This window comes from Saimiri boliviensis, chromosome 14 (assembly GCF_048565385.1).
Source record: "Saimiri boliviensis isolate mSaiBol1 chromosome 14, mSaiBol1.pri, whole genome shotgun sequence".
NCBI classification, from domain to species: Eukaryota; Metazoa; Chordata; class Mammalia; order Primates; family Cebidae; genus Saimiri; species Saimiri boliviensis.
The window spans coordinates 33,609,569-33,634,031 of NC_133462.1; the positions used below are offsets into that span (position 1 = coordinate 33,609,569).

The 24,463-nt window shown below is 49.3% G+C and overlaps 1 protein-coding gene across 9 annotated transcripts in view; it reads left to right on the forward strand.

Annotated features, from left to right (window-relative positions):
* Positions 1-8,045: 8,045 nt before the first annotated feature.
* The window catches only part of CACNA1A (calcium voltage-gated channel subunit alpha1 A), a 416,980-nt gene continuing 400,562 nt past the window's right edge, over positions 8,046-24,463 (forward strand). For 5 of the 9 annotated variants that reach the window (XM_074384539.1, XM_074384541.1, XM_074384546.1 and 2 more), the window contains exon 1: positions 8,046-8,322. The gene's annotated coding sequence lies outside the window, so the exon portion shown is untranslated. Of the gene's footprint in view, positions 8,323-15,866; positions 15,883-24,463 lie in introns of those variants that run through there. The other 4 variants (XM_074384543.1, XM_074384545.1, XM_074384550.1 and 1 more) reach the window with 2 other exon arrangements.

Below are 24,463 nucleotides of genomic sequence, written 5' to 3' on the forward strand. Positions count from 1 at the left end.
GGAAGGAAGGAAGGAAGAGAGAGACAAAGAGAAAGGAAGGAAGGAAAAGAGGGAGTGGAGAGAGTGTGTGTCAAGTATAAAAGTTTTTCTTTAAAGTTTTCTTTTTTGTTAAAAAATAAGTGTGCTAATAACTTTGTTAAACCCTGGTAGCTGTTAAACACGCCATGCTTGCAGGCACGTGGTACATTCTATGTTCTTGTGCTTTAACCAAAATATCTCTGCTAAACATGCTCCCAGGCATGTCCCAGCTCTCCATTGCTTTTACCTGTTTTAGACAAGTTTAAGTTGTTAGCCGATCGGGTTTTCGTTTAAATTGTAAGGTCTAACTCCAGCCAACGGAAATGAAACAGAGCAGTAAGAACAACCCCAAAAGCGTAAGGAATAAATTTGTGTGTTTTCCTTTGTTCATTGTGGCACAATGGCTAATAAAAGTAGCCTTCCTGCAGTCCAGGGAGTAAAAATGGCATTGCTAAAAAATCCTTTGTCTCAGTGCTAATTTTTCTTTGCAGCACCGAGCATCTATTTCCAACAGAGAGACAGAGAGGAAGAAAGGAAAGAGTGAAGGAATGAAGGAAGGAAGAAAGGAAGGAAGGAGAGACAGAGAAAGTGGAAGGAAGGAGAGGAAGAGAGACCGTGGAGCCAGGAAGTGATAAAGTTGGGTTCTGAGCACAGAAGGATTCTGTTTCGGAGCCTGTGTGTCTTCCTGCAGTTTAGGCGATTGGTTCACGCAGGCGAGGAGAGCACACGCTTTATCTCACATATTATTTCTTGGCTTCCTGATGGAATTGTCCCTCCCTCACTGCTAATGGATAACTGGACTTTGCCCAGGATGGGCAAGCAGGGATTTTCTCGCCTGGGCCAACGGCAAAGGCATGGATGGTGCCGATGGGGGACGGTGCCAGATTTCCCAGTAGCGCTCTGGGTGCGGGGCGTCAGCTGCTGGGCTCAGAGGGAGACCTCTGCCCCGGCGGAGGGCATTATCCACGTGGCCAGCTGCCTGCTCTTCCAGCCAAGAGAAATATGATCAGAACATAAAACAGTATCGTAACAGCACTCCACTCACAATTGAGCTGGCCCCAAACCAGATTATCACTAGGAACCTAAGTGCATAAAAAAGCGTAGTCCTTGAGGCTGACTGGGGGCTTCCCTGGAGAATCCATTTTCCTTTTTGTATCTGTTTCCTTTGGTAGCCAGAGAAGACAAAAAAGAAGAATCAGATCAGCCAAGCGGGCTGCTGAGAACCAATGCAGGGAGCGCTGCAGATGCTTTGTCAGCTGAGAACTGGTCAAAGGAAAATGGTAAAGTCCATCGTTCCCTCCAGCTCTAGTCTTTGCCACCTTCTACGAGGCTGACCCCAAAAGACAACATCACCGGGCTCTGTTGCCCACTGGCTTTTGGTTGGCTCAGCCAATGGGAGGTGCTCGCAGAAGGAAAGTGGGAGAAGGGGCTGGGTGCGATGGCTCGCGCCTGTAATCCCAGCAGTTTGGGAGGCTGAGGAGGGACCGTTGGTTGAGGCTGGGAGTATGTGACCAGCCTGGGAAGCACAGGAGGACCCCATCTCTACAAAGGAAGGATAAGAAAAGAAAGAAAAGAGGAAGAAAGAAAGAAAAAAGAGAAAGAAAAAGGAAGAAAGAAAGGAAAAAAGAAAGAAAAAGAAAGAGAGAAAGGGCTAGGGACAGTGGCTCATGCCTGTAATCCCAGCACTTTGGGAGGCTGAGGCATGCAGATCACCTGAGGTCAGAAGTTCAAGATGAGCCTGGCCAACATGGTGAAACCCCGACTCTACTAAAAATACAAAAATTAGCCAGGTATGGCGGTGCGTGCCTGTAATCCCAGCTACTCAGGAGGCTGAAGCAGGAGAATTGCCTGAACTTGGGAGGTGGAGGTTGCAGTAAGCCCAGGTCACGCCACTGCACTCCAGCCTGAGCGACAGAGTGAGACTCCATCTCAAAAGAACAAAAAAAGAAAGAGAAAGGAAAGAAGGAAGAAAGAAAGAAAGAAAAGAAAGAAAAAAAAGAAAAGCAAGAAAAGAATTAGCTGAGTGTGGTGGCACATACTTGTAGTCCCACTTACTTGGAGGGCTGAGGCAGGAGGATTGCTTGAGCCCGGGAGGTCAAGGCTGCAGGGAGCTATGATCCCATTGCTGCACTCCAGCCTGAGGGACAGAGCAGAGAAAAAAAAAGTGGGAGTTTAAAAGATGGTTGACTCAGGATGGTCTCATTTGCACAAGAGGAAAAGCAGGGTGAGGTTGAGGGAATTTGTTTTATTTTATGTCATGTGTTTTTTGAGACAAAGTCTCACTCTGTCGCCTAGACTGGAGTGCAGTGGCACGATCTGGGCTCACTGCAACCTCCACCTCCTGGGTTCAAGTGATTCTCCTGCATCAGCTTCCCGAGTAGCTGGGATTACAGGCACATGTCACCACACCTGGCTAATTTTTGTATTTTTTTTTTTAAATTGTATTTTTAATAGAGACAGGGTTTCACCATGTTGGTCAGGCTGGTCTTGAACTCCTGACCTCAGGTGATCTGCCCACTCGGCCTCCCAAAGTGCTGGGATTAGAGGCATGAGCTACTGTGCTCGGCCTCTTCTTCTGCTTTTTCGTTCAATTCTAGCCCTCAGTGGATTGGAAGATGCCCCCTGCATTAAGGAGGCTGACTCTTCTTTCCCCATATCTACAGATTCCAATGCAGATCTCTTCTGAAAACACAGACACATCCAGAAATCATGTGTAACTAGCTATCTGGGCATCTCCTAGCTCAGTCAAGTCCACCTCAAATTAATCATCACAGCTGCATTATACATGACCCAAAACTCAGTGGCTTAAAGCAATAGTCATTTATTCCCATGCATCTGTGCACCGTCTGGGTTTGGCTGATCTGGCCGGGGCTTGGCTGGGTGACTCTGCTTTATGTGTCCCCCCTCTTCCTCCTGGGATGGTTGTTTCCGTGGTGAGAGCAGAGGTGCAAGAGGGCAGGCAGAGCCACGTGTGGCTTCTGAATCCTGGGTTGGAACTCACCCCTTGCCATTTCTGCCCACATACCATTGACTGAAGCAAGCCACATAGCCAAGTCCAAGGCCCAGCAGTGAAGTACCCACCACCCATGACGAGACCGTTGCCAAGACAGGCACACAGGAAACAGTGACTCACTGGGGCCGATTGTTCAATCTATTCATGGTCACCAACTCCGGCAGTAAACACAAGAGTTTAAAAGATGGTTGACTCAGGATGGTCTCATTTGCGCAAGAGGAAAAGCAGGACTTTTTGACATTTTCAGAGGACTTCTAAGGAAACCAGGATGACTATTTATGTTGATCATCACAAAGTGACTCATACAAGTCATGTGATTTAAAAACAGGAAAATTCAACGCTAATTGCCTAGACTCACGACTCTGCATCACCAGAACAGCTTATATGACATAGCATTTTTGAGTTTCCAAGGCACTTTAACAACCATGTCTTATGTTTTACTAGAAACAGTCTTTCTCCTATTATTATCCTAGTTTTGAATAGGTGGCAATGAAGGCTTAAGGGACTTGCCCAAGATAACACAGCCTGCCAATGTCAGGGCCTGGAATTTACAAAAACACTTTACAGGTAGCAGATGCTAAGTGCTTTGCATATCCTAGAGGTCAGCAAGCCATGGGCCAGGCACCAAATCCAGCCTATAACCGGTTTTTATAAATAAAGTTTTATTGGCAGAAAGCCACGCTCATTCATTTACATATGGTCAGGGCTGCTTCTGCAGGGGCAGAGTCGACTTGCTGCCATAGAGTCCGTGTGACCTGAAAGCCTACAGTATTTATTTATTTATTTATCTATTTATCTGAGACGGAGCCTCCCTCTTGTTACCCAGCCTGGAGTGCCAGGGTGCGATCTCAGCTCACTACAACCCCTGCCCCCCGGGTTCAAGCAATTCTCCTGCCTCAGCCTCCTGAATAGCTGGGATTACAGGCACACACCACCATGCCTAACTAATTTTTGTATTTTTAGTAGAGACAGGGTTTCACCATGTTGGTCAGGCTGGTCTCGAACTCTTGACCTCAGGTAATCCTCCCACCTCAGCCTCCCAAAGTGTTGGGATTACAGGTGTGAACCAAAGGACCTGGCCAAACCTAGGATATTTATTATCTGACTTTTTACCAAAAAAGAAAAAAAAAAAAAAAGGAATGCTGTCTCTTGGCATGCATGATCTCATGTTTTAATGGAATACATTTTAAAATCAACAAGTAAAAATTGTATATATATATTTATGGATATTTTGATATAGATACGTTGTAGAATGGCTACATCAAGCTATTTAACATACGCGTTAGCTTATATAATCCCTATTGTGCTCACATGGTTTAAAATTCCCTGAATATAAAAAGGTAAGCAGAGAAAACTCCCCTCCACCTCCACAGAGAGCCCCTATGACTGGTTTTCATGTGTTTTTCAGAGACAGCTTTTGTGTTCGTCTTTTTTCTGTTGCTTACGACAGAATACCTGAGTCTGGGCTGGGCATGGTGGTTGACGCCTGTAATCTCAGCACTTTGGGAGGAGGCCAAGGCTGGAGGATTGCTTGAGCCTAGGAGTTTGAGACCAGCCTGGGCAACATGGTGAAACCCTATCGACAGAAAACATTTAAAAAATTAGTCGGGTTGGGTGGTGCGTGCCTGTAATCCCACCTACTTGGGGAGCTGAAGTGGGAGGATCACTTGAGCCAGAGATGTGGAAGCTGCAGTGAGCTATGATTGCACCACTGAACTCCAGCCTGGGCAACAGAGCAAGACGCTGTCTCAAAAAAAAAAAAAAAAAAAAAAAAAAGTCTGTCTCAAAAAAAAAAAAAAAGTATTCCCAAAACTGGGTAATTTATAAAGAAAAGGAATTAATTTCTTCCAGTTATGCAGGCTGAGGAGTTCAAGGTCAAGAGGCCAAATCTGGGGCGGGCCTCCATGCTAGTCGGGATTCTGCAGAGTCCCAAGTCAGTGCAGGGGATGCCATGGTGAGGAGCTGAGTGTGCAAGCTCAGTCTCCCCTCCCTTCCCCTCCCCTCCCGCTCCTCTTGTGAGACAAGGTCTTGCTCTGTTGTCCAGGTTGGAGTGCAGTGGCATGATCATAGCTCACTGCAGCCTCACCTTCCAGGCTCAGGTGATTCTCCCACCTCAACCTCTCAAGTAGCTGGGACCTCAGGTGTGCATCACTACATCCAGCTAATTTTTGCATTTTTTTGTAGAGACAGGGTTTTGCCATGTTGCCAAGGCTGGTCTCTAACTCTTAGGCTCAAGCGATTCTCTCGCCGCAGCCTCACCAAGTGCTGGGATTGCAGCTGGGAGCCACCCTCGCACCTGGCCAATTAGCAATTCTCTGCTGCTCAGGTGTATCTTTTCTCTTCTTTTTTGGTGATTTTTTTTTTTTTTTAAATACAGGTGAAATTTATGTAACATAAACTTAACTGTTTTAAAATACAATTCCAGCCAGGTGCGGTGGCTCATGCTTATAATCCCAGCACTACAGGAGGCCAAGGTGGGTGGATCACTTGAGGTCAGGAGTTCGAGACCAGCCTGGCCAACATGGTGGAATCTAGTCTCTAATAAAAATACAAAAATTAGCCGGGTGTGGTGGTGGGCTCCTGTAATCCCAGCTTCTGGGGAGGCTGAGGCAGGAGAATCGCTTGAACCCAGAAGGCGGAGGTTACAGTGAGCTGAGATTGCCCCACTGCACTCCAGCCTGGGCGATGACAGAGCAAGACTCTGTCTCGAATAAAATTTTAAAAAATGCTATTTCAGGCCGGGCACGGTGGCTCAAGCCTGTAATCCCAGCACTTTGGGAGGCCGAGGCGGGTGGATCACGAGGTCAAGAGATCAAGACCATCCTGGTCAACATGGTGAAACGCCGTCTCTACTAAAAATACAAAAAATTAGCTGGGCATGGTGGCGCGTGCCTGTAATCCCAGCTACTCAGGAGGCTGAGGCAGGAGAATTGCCTGAACCCAGGAGGCGGAGGTTGCGGTGAGCCGAGATCGCGCCATTGCACTCCAGCCTGGGTAACAAGAGCGAAAGTCCATCTCAAAAAAATAAAAAAATAAAAAACAAAAGAAAAAATGCTATTTCATAATACATTAACAATGTTGTGCAACCATCACCTCTATCTAGTTCCAGAATTTTTTTTTTTTTTTTTTTGAGATGGAGTTTCACTCTTGTTGCCCAGGCTGGATTGCAGTGGTGCAATCCCAGTTCACCATAACCTCCACTTCCTGGGTTCAAGTGATTCTCCTGCCTCAGCCCCCTGAGTACTGGGATTACAGGCATGTGCCACCATCACACCTGGCTAATTTTGTATTTTTTGTTAGAGACAGGGTTTCACCACCATGTTGGTCAGGCTGGTCTCAAACTCCTGACCTCGTGATTCACCCTCCTTGGCCTCCCAAAGTGCTTGAATTATAAACGTGAGCCACCATGCCTGGCAAGTTCCAGAACATTTTCATGACCGAGAAAGGAAACCCCATTCCTGTCAGCAGTCCCTCTCCCCCGTCCCTGATAATCACTAACCTGTTTTCCATCTCTATGGATCTGCCTATTCTGGACATTGTGTATACACACCATGGGTCTTTCGTGTCTGGCTTCTTTCATTCAACATCATGTTTTTCAGGTTCATCCACTTTGCAGCATGGATCAGTGCTTCATTCCTTTTCATGGCTGAATAATATTCCATTGCATAGCTATACCATATTTATTTATCCCATGCTGTTTCCTGGAGTTTCTAAAAAAAGCAAATATCATATCACTTTATCCATAAATACTTCCATATGCATCCGTAACAGATAAATACTTTTTTTGTTGTTTGAGATGAAGTCTTGCTCTTTTGCCCAGGCTCAAGTACGGTGGCACTATCTTGGCTCACTGCAACCTCCACTTCCTGGGTTGAAGCAATTCTCCTGTCAGCCTCCCAAGTAGCTGGGATTACAGGTGTTGCCATCACGCCGGGCTAATTTTTGTATTTTTAGTAAAGACGGTGTTTCACCATGTTGGCCAGGTTGGTCTTGAACTCCTGACCTTGTGATCCATCTACCTCAGCCTCCCAAAGTGGTGGGATTACAGGCCTGAGCCACTGCGCCTGGCTTACAGATCAACTCTTTTAAAGAACAATATAACCAAATACCACCAACAGTTCTTACACAACTCACACGAATTCCTTAAAATCCCCTAGCACCCAGCCAAGTCTGATTTTCCCCACCTGTCTAAATGCTACTTTTTTCTTAATGAGGTAGATCCTCCCATTGTGGCTCAGCCGTGGGGAAAAATTTGAGACTCTCTGTGCGCTTGAGGCTTCATATAGGAAAAATACAACCCCCACCTTTAACAGGAGGCCCCTTTGAAAAGATTGCAAACAAACTTAGCAACTTGCAATCGCAATCGATGGCTGTTTGTCAGGAAAGGACTCAACTTTCCCTTTCCCCGCCTGTCTTTTCTAATCATACAACCCCTCTGCCTGAGGGAGGAGATCAGGGTACCGGGAAGTTGTTCCAGAATGAACCCAACAGACTCAGAGAGGAGGTTCGCAGCTGTTCTCTAATTATCATTTTTCTAAGAGCATAAATAATTTAGGTTGCAATGGGGCGGCGTGGAGATGGTTAAATTATAACACGATTCCATATCCCTGCTGCCTGCTGCCTGTTCTACACGCCCCCTCCCCGGACCCCCCGACAGGAACCAGTGGAAGAGAGAGAATTCTCTTCTTACCACCGTTCCTCTGCTCTTTAAGGGAAGCCCAAATGGTTGGGGGGGGGGGGAAAGTCTTCTTTCTGAGACGACAGCTCTGCCCTGTGCTGGGAGGTCACGGTGCGGCGTTAAGGGGTGCAGAGAAGAGAGCAAGAGATTGTAAGTTACTTTTCCCCCTGAGGAGCAGTGGGCTGGCTCGCCCTCAGCTTCTGCCTGGATTGATCTCCCCGGGCTGGGTCCCCGTGTAGCAGTTTGCTGAAGATGGTCAGGAGCTAAGGATCGGCCCTCCTTTCCCTCCTCCCAGCATCAGGGAAACCTCCTCCTCCTCCTCCTCCTCTTTTTTTTTTTTTTTTTCTCCTCCTTGGCAGCTGGTACAGCATCCCCGTTCACTGTCTGCTTTTGTGGGGAGCCCTCTGCTCAGAAAACTGCTCTTCTTGGCACCCATGTTTCTCCCTCCTCTCTGTGGGCCACCCTTCTTTCCACTGGGTGGGCCATGGAGGCATGGACTTCAGAGGGCTTGGACCCCTGGGTGCTGACGAGGTGGGACCCTCGGGACCCCTGGAGGACTCGGAGCGCTGACCACTAGCCATGTCCCCCGAGCCGCAGCGCTGATGCCATACAGGTGAGTGGGACGCGGGCGGGGTGGGGACGCTGCAGGCGGAGTCCTGCAGGGAGTTTCATCTTTTTTCCCTGCTGCAAATTCCCTCCGTCTGCAAAGGTAGAAATACAAAGATCTTCCCCGGCTCCCTCTGTGAAGAGCTTTTCCTCATGGGTGGGCAGTTTATTTCCAGATTTCATGTGCTTCTGTCTTCAGAACAGTTTCTCTTGCTGGGAGGAAGGGGGTGGGGGTGGGGGGCAGAATCTTCATTTCCAGCGTATTCCCGTTTCTTTCTTAAAAACCCATTTTCATTCAATTGCCCTTGGCAACCCCCCTCCCGGCAACCAACGTCTTTGCCATCTGCCCAGAGCATGTGACATTTTCCCAAGAATGAGCATTTCTGTCCTAAGTCAGATTCCACTTTTTTTATATCCCCCCCACCCCGCCCCATTCCAGTCCACATTTTAAGTCTCGTGCTGCTTTGAACAAGTGACAACATTGAGAATCGGGCAGTACCCCCTCACTGCCCCGCCCCCCACAATTGCCCATGGCTTTGGGGACCCCGAGCAAAGTTCCTGACGCCCGCATGGCTGGGTCTTGTTTGCTGTGCTCAGCGCGGCGTGAAGGTGTTGGGAAAAGAGAGAGAAATGGCAGGTGGAGTTGAGGCTGTTGAGACAATTACGTTGTCTTAGGAAACCGCGTCTTCCTTTTAGTATTTGATACTCTTGCCCCACTGGAAGGAAAAGCAGAGAAAGAGCCGGACACCCCCTCTGAGCCATGCCCCTCGCCCCTCCCCCTTTCTCTCGAATTTTGGACCGAGTTGTCTCTCTGGGTGGCTTTTGTTTCTCAAGAAGTGAGAAAAACTGGCAGGAGAATTCCTCTTCTTCCCTCTCCTTCCTTTGAAGCTAACAGCTTCCTACAACAGACGCTGCTGGGAACTGTGGGGCATGGGGATCACGTTGACTGCTCCAGACTCTTTTCTTAGAGGCTCCTGAGGGATTGACCCAGGAGAAGGAGCCAATTTATAATGTCAGCAGGAGGTCAGAGCACCTTCCCCGAGGCGGAACTAATAAGAGGGAAGCTTCTATCTCTTCCCCTTCTCCTCAAAGCCCAGGCAAAGTGCTGTGAAGGAATCTTCTGCTGCTGTTGCTGCTGCTGGTTTTTTTTTTTTTTTTTTTTTTTTTTTTTTTTTTTTTTTTTTTTTTGAGAAGGAGTCTTGCTCTGTCACCCAGGCTGGAGTGCAGTGGCGCGATCTCGGTTCACTGCAACCTCCACCTCCTGAGTTCAAGCAGTTCTGTGCCTCAGCCTCCCCAGTAGCTGAGATTACAGGTGCCCGCCACCATGCCTGGCTAATTTTTGTAGTTTTAGTAGAGACGGGGTTTCACCATCTTGGCCAGGCTGGTCTTGAACTCCTGACCTCGTGATCCACCCGCCTCGGCCTCCCAAAGTGCTGGGATTACAGGCGTGGGCCACCGCGCCCGGCCTATGGAGGAATCTTTTCAAGGTATCCCCAACTCAGGGGTCCTGTTCTGTTCGGAGACAATGGCTTCAGGGCGGCCCTGATACATCCCACACCTGCTCTCTCCCTGAAAAAGTCTTAGGACACTTGCAGGCGCCTACAGGTGACACCAACCTAGTCCCTCCTCACCCCAATCCCAGGCTGCAGGAAGGGCTCCTAACTCCAGAAGTCTAAGTGCTGAGTTTATCCCTGTGTGGATAGCCTGTTTTCCTTCAAGACACAGAGATCACAGGAGACATCTTAAGATGTCACTCTGTGCGAATGAGACTTTCCCTCCACGTAAGGTGGGTTCAGTTCAATCCAGCCTCCCCCAAAAGAAAATGGAAGATCATCACGGAGTTCGAGGGGGAAGGTGGATTTGACATTGAACAAAATTACTGGGCAAATGACCTGTAAAACTCGTGGACATCAAAAGCTCTGGCAGAGGATTTCATTTATTTTTTATTTTTATTTTTATTTTTTGAGACGGAGTTTCGCTCTCGTTACCCAGGCTGGAGTGCAATGGCGCGATCTCGGCTCACCGCAACCTCTGTCTCCTGGGTTCAAGCAATTCTCCTGCCTCAGCCTCCCGAGTAGCTGGGACTACAGACATGTGCCACCATGCCCAGCTAATTTGTGTATTTTTAGTAGAGACGGGATTTCACCATGTTGACCAGGATGGTCTCGATCTCTTGACCTCGTGATCCACCCGCCTCGGCCTCCCAAGTGCTGGGATTACAGGCTTGAGCCACCGCGCCTGGCTAGAGGGTTTCATTTATGATCATTATTATTTAAAATGTTGGCGTATAGAACCAGAGGCCCCTCTTGGTCCAGGGTGAATAAAGGAGCTTCTATTCCAGGATCTTTCAACCCTAGCTCTTTCCACAGTGACAGGCAGACAAGAGCTCTGGGCAAGCGTTTGCTGGCCCCCTTGGGCAAGGCCAAGTTTGTTCAGTGGAGGAGGGAAGAGGGAAGATCTAACCCCCGGTGGGGGAGATCCTCCCGGCAAAGTGCAGGTCTCGGCCAGTCTCAGGCTCCGCTCAGCCCCGCTGAGTTAGAGTCTGCATTTGAACTTGAGGCTGGGTGAGTCATGAGCCGGTCAGCGTCCGAGAAGCCCCAGAGGCTGCACACTCATTGGCGTGTGACCCAGGGGAGCCAGTCAGTCCCTCAGTGCCTTGGTGCTCCGGGCTGACAGCAAGGATCAGGATGGCGCCTGTGTCTCAGCACTGCTGGGAGGCCCAGCCAGGTGATACCCAGTGCCAGGCACCTAGTACGTGCCCACTAAATACTTTCACATTACTCTCCAGAGCGTGTGTTTGATTTCTTTTTCTTATTTATTTGTTTATTTTTGAGATGGAGTCTCACTCTCTTGCCCAGGCTGGAGTGCAGTGCCGCGATCTTAGCTCACTGCGACCTCTGCCTCCTGGGTTCAAGCGATTCTCCTGCTTCAGCTTTCCAAGTAGCTGTGATTACAGGCACCTGCCACCAGGCCCGGCTAATTTTTGTATTTTTAGTAGAGACAGGGTTTCACCATGTTGGCCAGGAGGATCTGAAACTCCTGATCTCAGGTGATCCACCTCCGCCTCCCAAAGTGCTGGGATTAAAGGCGTGAGCCACCGCGCCTGGTCAGTTTGTTTTTAAATTATGGTAAAATACACATAAAGTTTACCATTTTAACCATTTGACTGATTGACCGATTGATTGAGACAGGGTCTCACTCAATGCCCAGGCTGGAGTGCAGTGGCCTGATCTTGGCTCACTGCAGCCTCAACCTCCAGGGCTCAGGTGATCCTCCCACATCAGCCTACTGAGTACCTGGAACTACAGACATGTGCCACCATGCCCAGCTAAGTTTTTTTTTTTTTTTTTTTTGTAGAGATAGGGTTTTGCCATGTTTCCCAGGCTGGTCTTGAACTCCTGGGCTCACTTAGTCCACCCACCTCAGCCTCCCAAAGTGCTGGGATTACAGGAGTGAGCCACTGTGTCTGCCCTTCATTTTGACCTTTTTTTTTTTTTTTTTTGAGACGGAGTTTCGCTCTTGTTACCCAGGCTGGAGTGCAATGGCGCGATCTCGGCTCACTGCAACTTCCGCCTCCTGGGTTCAGGCAATTCTCCTGCCTCAGCCTCCTGAGTAGCTGGGATTACAGGCACGCGCCACCATGCCCAGCTAATTTTTCTATTTTTAGTAGAGACGGGGTTTCACCATGTTGACCACGTTGGTCTCGATCTCTTGACCTTGTGATCCACCCGCCTCGGCCTCCCAAAGTGCTGGGATTACAGGCTTGAGCCACCATGCTCGGCCCATTTTGACCATTTTAAAGCAAACAATTCAATGGCAATTTACTTCGTTCACAATGTTGTACCACCACCTCTATCTAGTTCCTGAAAATTTTCTTCACCCTAAAGGGAAACCCTGTCCCTATTCGCAGTCACGCCACAGTTCCGCCTCCTGCAGCCCCCGCGGCGACCACTGATCTACTCTCTGTCTCTACAGACTTTTTCCTCCTCTTCATATTTCATGTAAGTGAATCATACGACCTTCATTTGTGTGTCTGGCTTCTTTCACTTCTGATTTCCATTTTATTTATTTTGTTTTATGTTATTTTATTTTTGAGATGGTGTCTCGCTCTGTCACCCAGGCTGGAGGGCAGTGGCGCAATCTCGGCTCACTGCAATCTCTGCTTCCTGGGTTCAGGTGATTCTCCTGCCTCAGCCTCCTGAGCAGCTTGGACCACAGGCACGTGCCACCACACCTGGCTAACTTTTGTATTTTTAGTAGGGATGGGGTTTTACCATGTTGGCCAGGCTGGTCTTGAACTCCTGAGTTCAAGCAATCTGCCCACATCAGCCTCCCGAAGTGCTGGGATGACAGGCTTGAGCCAGCACGCCTGGCCTCTGATTTTCTTTTTAGTTCACATTTCTTTCTTTTCCCTCTGCCCCTTGCCTTACTCACCTTCCATTACATCTTCCTGGTCAGGTACGAGTAACAGAAGCATATTATGAACGCTACTAACTCAGACGTTAATTCTTAGCGACTGACATGAAAATCTTGCAGTTGGTAGGCAGATACCATCTTCCAACATTTTTTTCAGGACTCAACTGAAGGGCTACTCACTTTTTTTTTTTTTTTTTTTTTTTTTTTTACCCTAAAGGGACTACAACTTTTGGTGTTGAATATTTTTCTCCAGCAAAACCGTCACTACATTTTCTTTTTCTTTCTTTGAGACGGAGTTTCGCTCTTGTTACCCAGGCTGGAGTGCAATGGCGCGATCTCGGCTCACCGCAACCTCCGCCTCCTGGGTTCAGGCAATTCTCCTGCCTCAGCCTCCTGAGTAGCTGGGATTACAGGCACACACCACCATGCCCAGCTAATTTTTTATATTTTTAGTAGAGACGGGGTTTCACCATGTTGACCAGGATGGTCTCGATCTCTTGACCTCGTGATCCACCTGCCTCGGCCTCCCAAAGTGCTGGGATTACAGGCTTGAGCCACCGCGCCCGGCTTCTTTTTCTTTCTTTTTTTTTTTTTTCTTGAGATGGAGTCTCACTTTGTCACCCAGGCTGGAGTGCGGTGCCTTGATCTCGGCTCACTGCGACCTCTGCCGTCCTGGTTCAAGTGATTCTCCTGCCTCAGCCTCCCAAGTAGCTGCGATTACAGGCTCCTGCCACCACGCCCTGCTAATTTTTGTATTTTTTAGTAGAGATGGAGTTTCACCATCTTGGCCAGGCTTGTCTCGAACTCCTGACCTTGTGATCCACCCACCTCGGACTCCCAAAGTGCTGGGATGACAGGCATGAGCCACTGTGCTTGGCCCACTGCATTTGTTTTGACCCTCCAAGGAGAGGCCGTTTTTAGGTGATTTCTCTAGAGTCTTAAGATCCCAAGGTGAATGATAATTGGATCACAGTGGTACACAGTTGGTAGTTAATAATTATTTGTTGAACAAAGCACATCAGAATTCAAAATGACCACTGTGGGCTGGGCACAATGGCTCACGCCTGTAATTCCAGATCTTTGGGAGGCGAAGGTGGGAGGACTGCTTGAGACTGGGAGTTCAAAACCAGCCTGGGCAACAGAGCAAGGTCTTGTTTCTATAAAAAACTAAAAAATTCGCCGGGCGCGGTGGCCAGTGCCTGTGGTGCCAGCTGTCGGGAGGCTGAGGTGGGAGGATTGCTTGAGCCCAGGAGTTAGAGACTGCGGGGATTTCTGACTGTGTTACTGCATCCCAGCCTGGGCAACAGAGTAAGACCCTGTGTATATATATACAGGTATTGATCGACTTACGACCCAGGCCACTTAGGACCATTCGACTTTACGACCACAATCGCTAGCCATGACTGCTCCGCGTCTGGCAGCGCAAACGTCGCCCAGCTGGGCGGACGACAGTGTGGACCAACTTCTGGCAGCACGACCATCTCCGCGTGCACCATTTCAACTGTACATGTAGCCGACTCAACTTACGACCAAATCGTGTTACGACCGTCCCGCGGTCCCCACCGTGGCTGTAAGTCGAACACGAGCTGTAGCTAAAACGACCTCTATCATGAATGACGACTTTAATACATTAGTATGTTGATGACACACACACACACACGCTGCCTGGCCAGAGAGACGGGCTGAGAGAGGGAGATGCTGAACCACCCACCAGTTGCTCGGTATTGAGGAGTCAAGAATACCTAATCAGGAAAAGAGTTCAAGGAGATGGAGGACAAGCAAAGTCACACACCCACTCCTGCCTAAGAATGACTTCAGAGGACAGATGCACGGCTTCGTTTGTGGGAGAAACATTAGAGAAATACACTCACCGTGGGGGAAGTTTTATTTTTTTCTTGGTAGTCTGCACTGTTTCCTTTTAGCTCTCCAACGCTGGTGAAGTCAGGCAGGTTTGTGTGTGTGTGTGTGTGTGTGTGTGTGTGTGTGTGTGTGTGAGAGAGAGAGAGAGAGAGAGAGAGAGAGAGAGAGACGGGGAATGACACGTGGTGCTAAGTGTCCAGGTATTTGGTTCAGTTTCAGTATTGGCCTGATGCCACTGGTTTTGCCCTGCTTGGACAAGAGGAATAATTGATCCACCTTTTTCCTTCCTTCCTTCTTCCCTCCCTCCCTCCCTCCCTTCCCTTTCTTTTCTTTTCTTTCTCTCTCTCTCTCTTTCTTTTTCTCCCTTTCTCTTTCTTTTCCTTTCTCTCTTTCTTTCTTATTCCTTCCCTCTTTCTTCTTTTTCTCTCTCTCTTCCCCTTCTTCCTTCCTTCCTTCCTTCCCTCCCTCCCTCCCTCCCTCTCTCCCTCCTTCCTTCCCTCCTTCCCCCATCCCTCCTTCCTTCCTCCTCTCTCTTTCAACCATCTTTCTTTTTCTCTCCTCTCTCTCTCTCTCTCTCTCTCTCTGTCTTGCTCTGTCACCCAGGCTGGAATGCAGTGGCTTGATCATAGCTCACTGCAGCCTCAACCTCCAGGGCTCAAGCGGACCTTCTGCTTCCGTCTCCCTCATAGCTGGGACTGCAGGTGTGCACCACGACACCTGGCTAATTTATTATTCTTTTTTTCTGTTGAGACGGGGTCTCCCTATGTTTCCCCAGCTGGTCCTAAACTCCTCATCTCAAGCAATCCTCCCGCCTCAGCCTCCCAAATTGCTGGGATTACAGAGGTGAGCCACCGCACCTGGCAATCCACCTTTCAACAATGATTTATTGAGTTCTTCCTGTTGGCCAGGCGCTGTGCTGGACTCTGAGGATTTAACAGAGAATGAAACTATCATTGTAACTGTATATACAGCAGTGCAGTCATAACAGCAGCAAACACTCATTGGGGCTTACCATGTGTGGGACACTGTCCTGGGCATGCTGCATGGAATTAGGTTATTTCGTCCTCACAATGACACTGTGAACCATGTGCTTTTATTATCACCATTTTACAGATGAGGAAACTGGCCCAGAAAGGAGAAGTGATTTACTCAAGGTCACGTAGCAGGAGGTGGCTGATCCCGAATCCAAGCTCAAGCAGGCTGGCTGCAAAGATGGGAATATTTCTCCACCAACTCCTGGAAGCAGCCATTGGTTGAGGAATATTCCAGGGGTAGCACCTGTCCCCTGCAGGTGGGCCTCACCCCTTCAGCCAGAGAAGCCCCAGGTTGGGAGCAGCAGGTGCTAGAGGCATGGAGCCATGGGCAGACGGGAGGTGTGGGCATTGGCAGGATTTTCTTTCTTTTTTATTTTTTTGAGACTGAGTCTCGCTCTGTCACCTAGGCTGGAGTGCAATGGCATGATCTTGGCTCACTGCAACCTCCACCTCCTGGGTTCAAGTGATTCTTCTGCCTCAGCCTCCCCAGTAGCTGGACTTACAGGTGTGCGTCACTACCTGTAATTTATTGGCTAATTTTTTGGTATTTTTAGTAGAGCAGGGTTTCACCATGTTGGCTAGGCTGGTCTCGAACTCCTGACCTCGTGATCCACCCACCTCAGCCTCCCCAAGTGCTGGGATGACAGGCGTGAGTCACCGCACCTGGCCCCGTTTTCTTTTCTCTGACATTCTATTTCACGAGTGTTTCCTGTTTCTCGTCCATCTCCTTCATTAGAACGCCAGCTCCAGGAGGGACTTCTGTCTCTGTTATTCATGTCTTAATCCCCAGTGTTGAGAACAGTGCCTGGCATACAGTAGATGCTCAATAAATATTGCTGGATGAATGAATGAACGAGGAACGGATGCATGAGTGATGCGGAGGATAACAGAGCCAGGAAGTGAAGTTGGGAGGAAGAATTCAGCCTGAGATTCAGCCCAACAGCCTGCACCCCTGGGGGGTCTCCTCCCCTCCTTCCCCAATTCCTGCAATCCCCTTCAGTGTCCTGGGGCTGCCCAGCTACCCAGCAATCCCAGGCGATCTGTTCATCTCGGTGGGAGGGTACATGTTTGTCTCACGACACCGCGATCACACTGTTCAGCTGGTCAAGGAGAAAGTGGGTGGAACACGACACCAGCTGTGACATGGTTTTTTCTCACCAGGGGACAGACACTTCCAGCCACACTCGGGGCTGTGTTGGCTTGCTGGCCTCAGCTTCCGCTCAACCTTGGCCATCTGGCCTGGCATTTTATTTAGCTAGCTCTGTTCTTGTGTATGTGGGGCAGTTCTGGAGTTTTGCCCCAAGGGATGAGAGTGTTTCTTGGCCCCAGCTTTACTTTCTCGTTCGTCTTGCTGTTTGCTTGTTTAGGCAAAGATGGGGCGGGAGCGCGTCCACCCTGCCGGAGCAGTGGGTAGCTTTGGGTTTCGGCCAGAATGAGCGAAACAACCCTTGCATGTGTCCATACCTGGCTGTTGATGCCTGTCTCTACTTGTTGGTGCCTGTACCCACTTATTGACGTCTATATTCACGTATCAATTCTTCTGTCTGCTTGCTGATGCCCTCAATAAGTGGATGGTAATGCCATGAGGCATGAAGGCTGCAACGCTGGGGCCCACACTGGGGCCTGTGGGTGAGCTGACATACCTACATGAAGATGGGGGGACATTTCTGGATCGCCACTTACAAAGGATTTTTTTTTTTTACACATTTCGAAAATTTTTGATAAAATATATGTAACGATTTTATAATCGACCACTGTAATCACTTTTTTTTTTTTTTTTTTTTTTTGAGATGGAATCTTGTTCTGTCACCAGGCTGGAGTGCAAGGGTGTGATCTCGACTCACTGCAACCTCCGCCTCCCGGGTTCAAGTGGTCCTCCTGCCTCAGCCTCCCAAGTAGCTGGGATGACAGGCGGGCACCACCACGCCTGGCTAATTTTTATATTTTCAGTAGAGACGGGTTTCACCATGTTGGCCAGGCTGGTCTCGATCTCTTGATGATCTGCCCGCCTGGGCCTCCCCGCGTGCTGGGATTCCAGGTGTGAGCCTCCGCGCCCTCCCAGCCTGAATGACCTCTCTGTGTGTGTGCACCACATCCTTTTGTTCATCCATCCCACCGTCAGTGCACATTTGGGTTGCTTCTTGGTTCTGAGTCTTCAGTTCTAGGACGATCCTTAGCCGTTGCTCCATACCTGGCTCCCTACCATGGAGACTGTTTGTTCAGGGCCTGGAAATCGCTTTTACTATCAGCCAAATCAACATCACCCGGAAGGTGACAAATGCATCTGAAGGTCGATGATCTCCATCCTGGCGCCTCCTTCGGAGCTGTTAGAATCCACGGTCTGCTGAATTTCACACTCTCCAGCCTAGAACTTAGGAGACTGTTTCCCTGGGTCTTAGCAACCCCTGTTTTGTCTGGGGCTAGACTGAGATGTTTCACAGATGGAGCTCTTAGCACGCAGAGAAAGGCAGGGTCAAATGACAAGTGGACGAAGGAGAATCAAGGCCAAAGAGAGAAAGAAAGAGAGAGAGGAAGGGAGGAGATGTGACTTCAATCATAGATGCTGTTTTTAAGCTGCTTTTATTTTATTATTTTATTTTTATTTTTATTTTTATGTATTTATATGTATTTATATTTTATTTAGTTATTATTTTATTTTATTTTTCTTTTAGACAGAGTCTTGTTCTGTGGCCCAGGCTGCAGTGCGGGGCACAATCTCAGCTCACTGTCACCTCTGCCTCCCAGGCTCAAGTGATGATCGTGCCTCGGCCTCTCCAGTAGCTGGGATTACAGCGCCTGCCGCCACGCCCGGCTAATTTTTGTATTTTGTATTTTGTATTTTTAGTAGAGACGGGATTTCACCATGTAGGCCAGGCTGGTCTCGATCTCCCGGCTCCAAGTGATCCGCCTGCCTCAGCCTCCCAAAGTGTTAAGCTGCTTTTAAGGGAACACTTCTGTGGTTGCAACCAGGACTCCACACCTGTGTATACAGTATTCCACTTGAATGCAGACCTCCCAGAGCGCTGGGATTACAGGGATGAGCCGCCTCACCCAGCCCTACACTCTTTGACAGAGCAATTCCGCCTCAGGGTCTCACTCTGTCGCCCCAGCTAGAGCGCAGTGCTGCAATCATAGCTCACTGCACCCCCTGGGCTCCAGTGATCCTATGGCCTCAGCCTCCCAAGGAGCTGGGACAACAGGCGCCGGCCATGATGCCTGGCTGCAGCGTCACGTGTTTTTCCAATGTGTGCGATGAACCTGCAGAGTTTCACAGAATGTTTTTCCTCTACTCGCAGAAGTACATGAAGATCTACAGTGCAGGACTTTGGCCGCAATATTCTGGGGAATGGCAGCCTGGGCAACATAGCGAGACCCCATCTCTCAAAAAATAAAATAATTATCCGGGCATAATGGTGTGCACCTGTAGTCCTAGCTACTTGAGCGGCTAAGGTGGGATGATTGATGGAGCCCAGGAGTTTGAGGCCACAGTGAGGCAGGATCGTGCCTCTGGATTCCAGCCTGGGTGACAGAGTGAGAACCCATCTCAATAATAATAATAAAACAGCTGGGAGGGGTGGCTCACGCCTGTAATCCCAGCACTTTGGGAGGCTGAGGTAAGCGGATCACCTGAGGTCAAGAGATTGAGACCAGTCTGGCCAACGTGGTGAAATGCCGCCTCTACTAAAAATACATGACTTAGCTGGGCTTGGTGGTGGGCACCTGTAGTCCCAGCTACTTGGGAGGCTGAGGCAGGAGAAATGCTTGAACCTGGGAGGTGGAGGTTGCAGTGAGCTGAGATTGCACCGTTGCACTCCAGCCTAGATGACAGAGCGAGACTCTGTCTCAAGAAAGAAAAGCAAAACCACTCATTATCTCAGAGATTCTGTAGGCAGGAATCCAGAAAGCCAAAAATGCAGCAGGCCTGGCTGGGCTGAAATCGAAGTGTTGCTGGGCTGTGCGTCCTTCGGAGGCTCTAGAGAAGAATCTGTTTTCTTGTTCATTCAAGTTGTTGGCAGAATCCAGTTTCATGCTGTGGAGGACTTGAGTCCTGTTGCTGGCTGTCAGCAAGGGATCATTCTCAGCTTTCAGGGGTTGCCTGCATTCCCTGGCTCGTGGCCTCCTCATCTCAGAACCAGCAACAGTGGTTCAAGTCCATCTCTTGTACTTTCTTTTAAGAGACAGGGTCAGCCGGGAGTGGTAGCACACACCTCTAATCCCAGCACTTTGGGAGGCTGAGGCGAATGGATCATTAGCTGGGCATGGTGGCGGGCACATGCAGTCCGAGCTACTCGGGAGGCTGAGGCAGGAGAATCACTTGAACCTGGGAGGCGGAGGTTGCAGTGAGCCGATATGTGCCACTGCACTCCAGCCTGGTGACAGAGCGAGACTCCATCGAGAGAGAGAGAGAGAGAGAGAGAGAGAGAGAGAGACAGGGCCTTGCTCTGTCACCCAGGCTGGAGGGCGAGTGCAGTGGTGCGATCATAACTCACTGCAGCCTCAATCTCCTGGGCTCAAGCGATTCTTCCACCTTGGCCTCTCATTTTTAGTTTTTACTTATTTATTTTTTCATTTTTAGTTTTCAAACTTTCCTCCAAGATGGGTGGAAAAAGACATTTCCCCATGCAAGAGAAGAAAGGGAGCGCTTGGGAGGTTACAGTGCAGCCCTGCCTGGCTCTCTGTTGAATTCCTTAGATAAAGGACATATGGGCATTTCTGAGCTCCATCCCCTTCCAAGGAGCATTACGTGTTTTTCTTTCCCCTATCCCCCCCCCCACCTTTTCTTCTCTCTCTCTCTTTTTTTAACACTGGGCATCTTGCAAAACCTATGTGCACTTCCCACCTTTTTTTAAGAGTTGGGGTGTCACCTTGTTGCCCCAGCTAGAGTGCAGTGGTGCAAACAGCTCACTGCAGCCTTGACCTCCTGGGCTCAGGTGATCCTCTGGTCTCAGCCTCCCAAGGAACTGGGACTACAGGCACTGGCCGTGATGCCTGGCTGTAGCATCACGTGTTTTTCTAGTGTAGAATGAACCTGTTTTTCCTCTACTTTTCAAAAATTAAGGCCAGCGGTGGTGGATCATGCCTGTGATCCCAGCACTTTGGGGAGGCCGAGGCGGGCAGATCACTTGAGGTCAGGAGTTCGAGACTAGTCTGGCCAACATGGCAAAACCTCGTCTCTACTAAAAATTAGCTGGGTGTGGTGGTGAGCACCTGTAATCCCAGCTACTCAGGAGGCTGAGGCAGGAGAATTGCCTGAACCCAGGAGGCGGAGGTTGCGGTGAGCCGAGATCGCGCCATTGCACTCCAGCCTGGGTAACAAGAGCGAAACTCCGTCTCAAAATAAATAAATAAATAAATAAATAAATAAATAAATAAATAAATAAATAAAAGTGCTGTATCTTTTACTTGTTTTTACCGGTTGTGGCCACTTGTTTTGCTTGTGGGTGGTGAAGCCTGGTGCCTGTCACAGGCAGGTCAATGTTCCTGTCTACAGGGGGTGGTCACAGAAAGCGCCCGCAGACCTGCCTGTGGCCTTCGCTCTCTGTCCCTTCCCCTAGAGCTCCTGCATCAGGCTGTGTGAATCGGGAGCATCTCCAGGTGCCATCCGGTTGCCATGGCAACTCAGGCTGGTCCAGGCTTGGCGACGGAGGGGTCAGCTCCCATTTCAGGAGTGGGAAAGTGGGGGGTACCACCGATACCTGGTGTAGCAGACAGGTGTGATGATTGCTATGACATGAACAACGAGGCTTTCTGTGGCCTCACATTTTCTGGTGTTTATTTTCTTCTATTGACTTTTTCCATTGTCTCCTTGGCGCTGCCTGTTGGTGGAACCTGGCTGATTGCCGGTGGAGAAAACCCTATTCACGTTGCCACTTCCTCCGTGCTGAGGTTGGGCAAACAGAGAGAGAGAGAGAGAAGGGACAGCACATTTGGTCACGGGGTCCCCGCAGGTGCCAGGGGCAGGCACCCGGGCGGGGAGGGAGTGACCGCTGGCCAGGATGTGTTTGCGTCTTGTGTGTACACATAGGACAGCTGAGGCTCCATTGGAACCGCTCACGAGTCCTCTGCAAAGCGCCCTCAGTGACGTACCTGGAACGGCTGTCCCTCTTTCCTGCAGATGCCCCGGCTCTGCCCACCTGCCCCACGTCAACACTAGAGCAGGTGTGGACCTGGCACTTTCCACGGCCCAGCGCTGTGCTCATCACATTGTCTTCTCCTGGGGGAGCCTAATGACCCTTCAGGACAATGTCTCTCTGAAGTACTTGCCATGATCCCCACATCGTGGGGGAGAAAATAGACTCTGAGGCTTAGGCAATTTTCCTGGGATCCCACGGTTCATTGTTGTGTGAAGAGGTTGGACCTTGTTCCAGAATATGCCTTATTTCCCGGCATGCTTTATCCCTTCCCTACTTAGAAAAATCTCCCAAAGTGTTGGGATTATAGGCATGAGTCCCCACGCCTGGCCCTCAGGATATATTTTGGAAGTGGGTGGATGGTACCTCTGGGTGGATTTGATGCCCAGAGTTAAGAGAAGCAAGAAACCATGAATGACAAGTCAATTTCTGGCTTGGGTATCAGAACATGGGGCATATTATGAGATGGGGGGACTGGGGCTATGTGCTGTATAGCACTTGGGAGGGAAACTGAGCATCCCGTCCGGCTGTGGGTTAAGCAGGTGCACGTCTCCAAAGACGTCACCTGGGATATGCGCCTTAGGCTTTGACTTTTCTGCTTCTCTTCCTGCCGTCTCAGGTAGAAACGCTCCTCTGCTTTCGGAACTTAATCTTCAGAGTTGGGGCCTCATTTTGTCACCAGGCTGGAGTACAGTAGCATGATCTGATCATTTCTCACTGCAGCCTCTACCTCCTGGGCTGATCCTCCTGTCTCAGCCTCCTGAGTAGCTGGGGCCACAAGTGGGAGTCCCAGAGCCTGGCTTGTTCAGAGTGTTTGCCAGCAAAGTGCTTACACTGTCACTGGACTCCGCGATTTTAGTTAATGCGTAGGTACCACACAGCCCACCCAACCTGTAGACTGGATTCTTTCTCTCTCTTTCTCCTTTCCTTCCTTGCTTCTCTCTCTCTCTCTCTCTCTTTCTTTTTTTCTCTCTTTCTTTCTCTCTCTTCCTTCCCTCCCTCCCTTCTTTCCTTTCCTTTCTTTCCTTCGTTCCTTCTTTCTTTCTTTTTCTTTCTTTCTTTCGCGATGGAGTCTCACTCTGCCCTCCAGACTGGAGTGCGAGTGTTGGTCTGGGCTCACTGCAACCTCCACCTCCCAGCTACTGGGGATGCCCCTTCCTCAGCATCCCCAGTAGCTGGGACTACAGGCATGCCGCCACCACACCCGGCTAATTTTTGTATCTGTAGTAGAGATGGCATTTCACTATGTTGGTCAGGCTGATCTCGAACTCCTGACCTCGTGATCCACCTGCCTCGGTCTCCCAAAGTGCTGAGATTGTAGAAGTGAGCCACCACGCCGTGCAGATTCTTTTTTTCTTTAATATTGATGTGGCTGGGTGTGAGGGCTCACACCTACCACCCTGGAGCTTTGGGAGACCGAGACAGGAGGATCACTGAGGCCAGGAGTTTGAGACCAGCCTGGGCCGCATAGGGAGATCCCGTCTTTATGAAAAATTTAACAATTATAAAAATTAGCCTGCTGTGGTGGCAGGGGCCTGAGGTCCCAGCTACTCAGGAGGATCACCTGAGCCCAGAAATTCAAGGCTGCTATGAGTTATGATGGTGCCAGTGTGCTCCAACCTGGGTGACAGGGCAAGACCCTGTCTCTTAAAAAAAAAAAAAAAAGAATATATATTATGTGCAGTAAGAATATTTTTGGGGAGGGGTGAAATAAAACCTTGTAGCTGGAACACACTTGAATCTACCTCCTGTTTTCAGTTTTATTTCTGTGAAATGGGAAGAAAAATGCTCTTCATGTTTCTTTTTCAGCGCAATGGGAAAGTATTTGGCAATACACAAAAGACTTTGTAAATGCACAGTTGTGGGCAATTAAGACTGAGGTTTCACGGGGGTACATTGAAGCTTAAAGGCGTCATGAAGGATAGACCTTTTAAACTCCATTAGTGACAGGATTTGGAAAGAAACCAGAGGGTAACTGCATGTGTTAAGCTGATACTGAGCTGATCTGCTTAGGAGAGGCTGGGGCAGTGCTCCCTTCTTTGTCTGCTAGCGCAGGTGAGAGGAGAGGGGATGGAGACCATTCTTCCCTCCTCCTCCTCCTTCCCTTCAGTTGCTTCTTTGCAATCTGGGGGCAGCCTCATTCTGTGCACCACCTACTTCTATCTGTGGGTGCTGAAGTGACTTATGAAAGGTTTCTGTATGGGGCTGAGCTTCTGAATTTGGCTGATTTTTTTCTTTTCGCTTTTTCTGTCTCCTTTCTCTTTCCTCTCTCTCTCTCTCTTCTTTCTTTATCTCTTGCCTTTCTTTCTCTCCTCCTTTCCCGTCTCTTTTTCTCCTTCTCTCTCCTTTCTTTTTCTTTCTCTCTCCTTTTTCTCTGTCTTCTTTCTCTCTCTCCCCTCCCTCCCTCACTTCCTTCCTTCCTTCTCACTCTGTCACCCAGGCTGGAATGCAAAGGCACAATCTCAGCCCACTGCAACCTACGCCGCGCGGGTTCCAGCAGTTCTCTAGCCTCCTGAGTAGCTGGGATTACAGGCGCCTGCCATCATGCCTGGCTAATTTTTGTATTTTTAGTAGAGACAGGATTTCACCATGTTGACCAGGATAGTCTCGAACTCCTGACCTCAAGTGATCCTCCTTCCTCAGCCTCCCAAAGTGCTGGGATTATAGGTGTGAGCCACCGCATCTGGCCTCTTTTTCTTTTCTTTCT